The 6,631-nt window shown below is 36.2% G+C and overlaps 1 long non-coding RNA gene across 1 annotated transcript; it reads left to right on the top strand.

The window, feature by feature from the left end:
* Positions 1-5,098: 5,098 nt before the first annotated feature.
* Positions 5,099-5,810, top strand: LOC141515157 (uncharacterized). The gene is made up of 2 exons (XR_012476231.1): positions 5,099-5,459; positions 5,611-5,810. It is a non-coding gene; the product is annotated as an uncharacterized LOC141515157 (long non-coding RNA).
* Positions 5,811-6,631: the final 821 nt, after the last annotated feature.

Here is a 6,631-nt window from a genome sequence, read left to right as displayed (position 1 = left end):
TACATTGTTTCCATGGTATATATTGATCTAAACTGAATGTGATGAGAGAGAAATCATATCTTTAAGGAAGAAAAACAAAATATAAGAGATAGCAGAATTACATAAGATAGTGGGTTTTTTCCCCTAAATTAAAGGTAATAGTCTTTTGTCTTTATTCAAATTCCCTGATTCTTTCTCTAGATACAGATGGTATTCTCTATCACAGACAACCCCAAATTGTCTCTGATTGTTGCACTGATGGAGTTAGCAAGTCAATCAAGGTTGATCTTCACCCCCCCCCCCATGTTGCTGTTAGGGTGTACAGTGTTTTTCTGGTTCTGCTCATTTCACTCAGCATCAGTTCATGCAAATCCCTCCAGGCTTCCCTGAATTCCCATCCCTCCTGGTTTCTAGTAGAACAATAGTGTTCCATGACATACATATAACACAGTTTGTTAAGCTATTCCCCAATTGAAGAACATTCACTTAATTTCCAATTCTTAGCCACCACAAACAGAGCTGCTATGAATATTTTTATGCAAGTGATGCTTTTACCCTGGTTCATAATCTCTTCAGGCTATAGACCCAGTAGTGGTATTTCTGGATCAAAGGGTATGCACATTTTTGTTGCCCTTTGGGCATAATTCCAAATTTCTCTCCAGAAAGTTTGGATGAGTTCACAGTTCCACCTACAATGTATTAGTGTCCCAGATTTCCCACATCCCTTCTAACATTGGTCATTGTCCTTTCTGGTCAAAAGTGGTGTGAAGTGGTACCTCAGAGATGCTTTAATTTGCATTTCTCTAATAAGTAGTGATTTAGAGCATTTTTTCAATTGCTTTGATTTCCTCAGCTGTAAATTTCTTTTGCATATCCTTTGACCATTTGTCAATTGAGGAATGACTTTTTTTTTGAAAATTTGACTCAGTTCTCTCTATAGTTTGTCTTTTGTCAGAAATACTAGTTGTAAAAATTGTTTCCCAATTTACTACATTTCTTTTGATCTTGATTACAGTGGTTTTATTTGTGCAAAAACTTTTTAATTTAATGTAGTCAAAATTATCCAGTTTGTTTTTAATGGTGTTCTCCATCTCTTTCTCCTTCCCTTTCCCATAGGTCTGACAGGTAAACTACTCCTTGTTCTTCAATTTTGCTTATATTATAATATTGCTTTTTATGTCTAAATCCTGTATCAGGGTCATTCTTGATAGAGATATGACTAAGGAACAGATTAATCCTTTTTTTCATTCATTCATTCAACTGACAGATTTTACAAAATTTTCCAGAATCCCTATCATACAATTGATTGAACGATAAAGAGAATACAGGATATTATCATATTTGTTTTGGAAACTAAAACTTCAACTTAAAGGGTATTCAAACTTCCTTAAAAGAAATAAAAATCAGGTAATCTAACCACTCTCTGATCATAAATATCAGGCAAGGTATAAAACAAGGAGATATAGGTTCAACAAAGTTACTGTGGTTTTATTAATGCCTGTAATTTCTCTAGCAGAGGCAGCACTAAGTAGTGAATCTCCCTCTGCCAAGGTACATGGGCAAACCTACCGCAATTTATAGTCATAGGGAGTTGTCTGGTGCAATGAGGATTTAAGTGACTTACCCCTGGCCATTCAGTCTATGTCAGAGAGAGGACTTGAAGCCAGGTCTTTCTGACTCCAAGATGATTCCTCCATGACTATATGGTAGTCTTTAACTTTTCCATTTCTATTTCTTAATTTTCAGTCATGTAGTTAATGTTTCTCACTCAGTCTTGTGGATACGGTGGAAGAAATTTCACCCAGTACTTTTTGGAAATCCAGATATATTTCTTTGCTACTCCCCAGTTCTACTAGTTTGATGATTTAATTAAAATGAAAATGGGGTTAATCTGGCATGATTTATTTTTGATATATCCATATTATCTCAAAATGATCACCAATTCCCCTTCTAAGTATTAACTCTCCATTCTAGAACTTTGCAAGGATTGGCAATCAGTCTCTAGATTTTTTTTCATTTGTTTCTTTTTTGAAAATCAGGATGACATTTTCCCAAGTCCTCTGTGATTTTCCACAATTCATGAAGGATTTTTGATGATGGTTGAGTAGTCACATTTGCAAATTCAATAAGTACTTTAAGATGAAGTTTGTTTGGGTCAGGGAATATGAATTCATTTCATGCTTCCTCATCTTGGGTTCTTTCTAGTTTAATGATAGTTTAAAAGAAAAAAAACAAAGAAAAATATTAGTTTAATAATAATTTCTTTCTTGTCAGAGTCTTAAACCACCATGATATAAATGGAACTTTTTCCCAGGGCGACTGGTGATGGTGGTGATGAATTCCTTCCTTACCTTGCCTAAACTCCCAATCTTACAATGGCCTGAGTGACAATAACCTAGGCTGCCTTCTTATCCCCAGAATCAAATCACAATAGTCTCCTTCTTTACAAGACCTGAATTCTTCCCAATTCCTATGTGAAGCAAGTTTAGATTATTCCCTCTTTCATTGAAATAGAGTCTATTATTGAACTGACCTCCTAGAAAATCACTCCCTACTCCCCAGCTGTTTTGTCTGAGTGAAAATTTTCCTACTTAAGGCTATGTTCTCTTTTGCTTCTTTTGTTTTCTCTATCAAGGTATCAAATGTCTCTTTTTCTTGTTCTTTTCCTTGCCATAAACATAACTATCAATGTCTCTTTTATTGACCTTGTGATGCTCTACTTTTTTCTAAAAAGTGCTCTTATATCTATTTTTTAAAAAAATGTTGATGTGAATTTAAGTTAATTTGACTTTGAGTATTTGGTAGATAACTTCAAGATACCCTAGAGTGTTAGAGAATCTGGGCTCAAAATTTTATATGTTGAAAGGCTCTCATTGCTAGGTTGGCTTACTTCTGCATTTGATTCTTCAAAGGTGATCAAATTGTTTCATTAATTCCAAATACATAAGAAAATGTCCTGTATTAATGCACAACTTGTGCAAATGTATGCAAATGATCATTCAAATGATTTAACACTAAAAGGGTCAGACTTCCCTGAGTAAATCATTATCTTTTCTGCCTGTCTGAATTATTTTATTAAGTCACCATGCTAAAGAGGATTCTATACTGATGTATAACTTATACAAATAAATGCAAATTATTTGCTTAGTCTAGAAGACTTCAGAATTATATTCCAGGGGAACTTTACCCCCCTTCCCCCATATTCCTCCATTTTATATAGTCTATATATTATTATTGTAAAGGGAAAATGAAGCAAGTATGTTTGAGAAGGTGAGGGGACAGGATGATGCATATAAAGAAATTCTTGATCTAGACAAAAGAAAGCATTAAATTAGTGCCAGACCTTGCACAGAGATCCATGAACCTGGCTACAACAAGATTCAAATGCTGTACCCTGTTACACATTTACAAAAGTCATCTTAGTGCTCAGAATATAAATCAGTGTTCAGCTTTTGAACCCTTTTTAGTAGGAAAAGGGTGGGGGGGAGGAATGGGATTTTGATTCCAAATGTAAAGAAAGGTATTACTGCTATTTCTTTTTGTGGGGGGAAAGGCAAGAAGATAGAAAAAATGTAAAGAAATGTTAAGATTTCTGTCCATCCACTATGCTGGTAATGTTTAAGATGATTGTGGATGAAAATCACATATCTTGAATTGGGTGAAGCAATGGATGAGGATTTATTATTTTCCACTTTAACAAAAGTGACACTTTTCAAAACTTTATTCATTTACTTTGTGTGTTTTTTTAAAACTCTAGATTACTGGGATTCTAAAGTATTCAAGATAATGTATACAATTTTTATGGTTCCTACCCAGATCATGAGAAATTTCTCCTTGTATAAGGTTGCCAATTTTAATATGGGGACAAAAAGGAGAAACAGGACATAGTCATAGCTCACATTTCTATAACATTGTAAATTCTACGACAGGCTATGCCCAGAATGTCCTTGAGAGTTAGGTGGAAAGAACATTGAATTTGCAGTCAGAGGATCTCAGTTTAAATCCTGACTCTGACATTTACAATCTGTCTGTGGGATGCTGAGAAAGTTCCAGTCTCTCTGAGCTTTAGCATCCTGATGTCTAAAGTGAGTGAGTTTTACTGGAAACCTTAGAAGGTCCCTTCCATCTCTAGATGTATGAACTGTGATTTCATGAATTAAGAAGCAAGTAGTTACAAATATATTGTCATTTTAAAGATAAGGAAACTGAGGTTCAGAGAGAAGGAAGAACTGAGCTATAGCCTGTAATTATAAATGAGAAAGTATTTACTAAGCACCTCAGATATATGTATATGGATATATAAAATGAGATATATATATATATATATATATACATATATATATATGGAATGTAATGTATATGGATAAAAGTATTCAGTACATAGTGGGTACTTAATATATGGCTTTTTCATTGTCAATTACCATAAAGTTATAATTATCAATACTTATAAAGTGCTGTATATCTTAGAGAAAAAAGTCCTTGGCTTCAATCTTAGCTCAAACAGTTAGTGTTGTTGTTCAGTCATTTCAGACTCTACATGACCCTATCTGGGGTTTTCTTTGGAAAGTGGAGTGGTTTTTCCATTTTCTTTTTCCATCTCATTTTATGGATGATGAAACTGAGGCAATGAAACTTAAGTGACTTGATCATGTTCACAAGCTAGTAAGGGTCTGAGATCAGTTTTGAATTCAGGTCTCCTTGACTCCAGAACTGCTTTTGTCCACTGCACCATCTAGTTGCCTATAAAGTGCTATTAAACTGACAGAGGTCTCCTTTCTCACTTTACCAGTTTGTGAGTAACGAAAAATTTATTTTATATTCATCATTTCATTTGATCCTCACAAAAATTCTTCAAAGTAGGATTTTAGTTTACTATCCTCATCTTAAAAACAAGGAAAGTGAGGCTCAAGAATAATAACTATGTGAAGTTGACATGGCTAGTAAGAAGTGAGACTCCAAGGAGATTATTTTGCCTCCAAGATTAGTGCTAAGTCACGTTGCTTCCCAGAAGGAGGAGGTAAGACAGTGATAGAAAAGTAGAGCAAAATGAAATGAAATTCTAGTACAGCAGAATTCACACTGCCTTAGAACAGGAGAAAAAAATATCATTGCCAAAGAAAAAATATGGATCTTCTCCTCTCCCTCATTTCTTCCTTTCTCGATAGGTACATCTGTGACCTTGCGAATCTTTGGGGACTCTGTGACATAACAAAGGGGTAAAGGATGTTTAGGCTGACAGGGAAGCCAGTGAGAGCTTCCACTTTCCTGACGTTGGGCTGGAAGTCAGCTCAGGAATGTGACGCAGAATCAGATCTGGGGCTTTGTCCTCCAGACGCCTCCACCTGCCTTTGAGCTCTTGCTGTCATCTGTCACGCAGGGAGAGGAGGTGGCGGCGGCCGCCGGAGGTGGGAGACGTTGCCTCAGGACCGGTGCTGCTGCTCCAAGGAGTGCAGGGAGGATTCCAGCCCTGGAAATCAGAGGTCTTAAAGGGGAATTTATAATGAAAAATGACTCAGTTGGGGAATTACATCAAACAGATGATTCAGACAGAGACCATAAACTCTGATATTCCGGTAAGCCAGACCCCGCAATTGCTGGAGCTAATGAACTCTGCTTTCACATTGGATCCAGGACATCTAACAAGACTCAAAGCATGCTGGGAGCAATAATGGCTATTAGGGAAAATTGAAGGTGATCCAGAAAGTCCGAGGCCGGAGATGTTGCGGAGAGGGACACCCGTGAGCAGGCATCCGGGACCACAGGGCTGCAAGAGCTGCATTTTCAAGCAACTTGGAGTTTTGAAAAAAAAATAAAATGGTAGCCTGGAAATATTGCTGGGAGTGTTCTTCCACAGTTAAAATATCTTTATATAAACGTTAGGTGTGTGAAAGGAACAAAGGAGCTGGAAGGGAAAGGAGGCAGAGGGTCAGAGTGGCAACAGGATTTAGTTATCTGGGAAAAGTTGCTCTTGGTAAATGCTGAGCTTTGCAAATTCCTCTCTCCAGTACTGAAAAAAAAATGATAGGACAAAGGTTGGAACATTTTTATTCCTTAGCCTGTTAGAGAGGAATGAACACAGAAACTGGAATTAGAGGATCTGGGTTTGAATCTTGACTTTATCATACTTGAGTGATTTATTCTTTCTGCACTGTTTCTTCATATGGAATAATCTTAACCCTATTAAATGTTATCTGCCTTGATTCTTTGATGATCTAAGTGATAATTATGAATGGAAGCTGAAGGGTAACCAGATCATTCTGATCATTTCAGAATTTTCAGAGGGTAATATGTGAAGTTGCTCATCCATTCCTTCCATCTTCACAGTTGTTCCCTTGCAATTGTTTGCAAAGTTAGAACCACTCAAATTTTGGTGTCTCATTTTCAAACACAGATGCTATCAACTCTAATAACTCAAGACCAGTAGATCTCAACTCACAGAAATATTCAGCCTTTGGCATCACTTGATATGTAATCCTCTAACAAACAGACTCTTAGGCAAACAGGATTAAATAACTTTCCCAGTCACACTAGTAAGTGTCTGAGGTTAGTTTTGAATTCATGAAGATGAGTTTTCCTGATTCTAATTCCAATGCTCTATCTACTGCACCACTTAAATATCCTCTTTTTTCTTAAGGATAGAAATAATATAAGT

Source organism: Macrotis lagotis, chromosome 1 (assembly GCF_037893015.1).
Source record: "Macrotis lagotis isolate mMagLag1 chromosome 1, bilby.v1.9.chrom.fasta, whole genome shotgun sequence".
Taxonomy (NCBI): domain Eukaryota; kingdom Metazoa; phylum Chordata; class Mammalia; order Peramelemorphia; family Peramelidae; genus Macrotis; species Macrotis lagotis.
The sequence above is the reverse complement of the archived record's forward strand: the minus strand, read 5'-3'. Positions and strand labels throughout refer to the sequence as shown.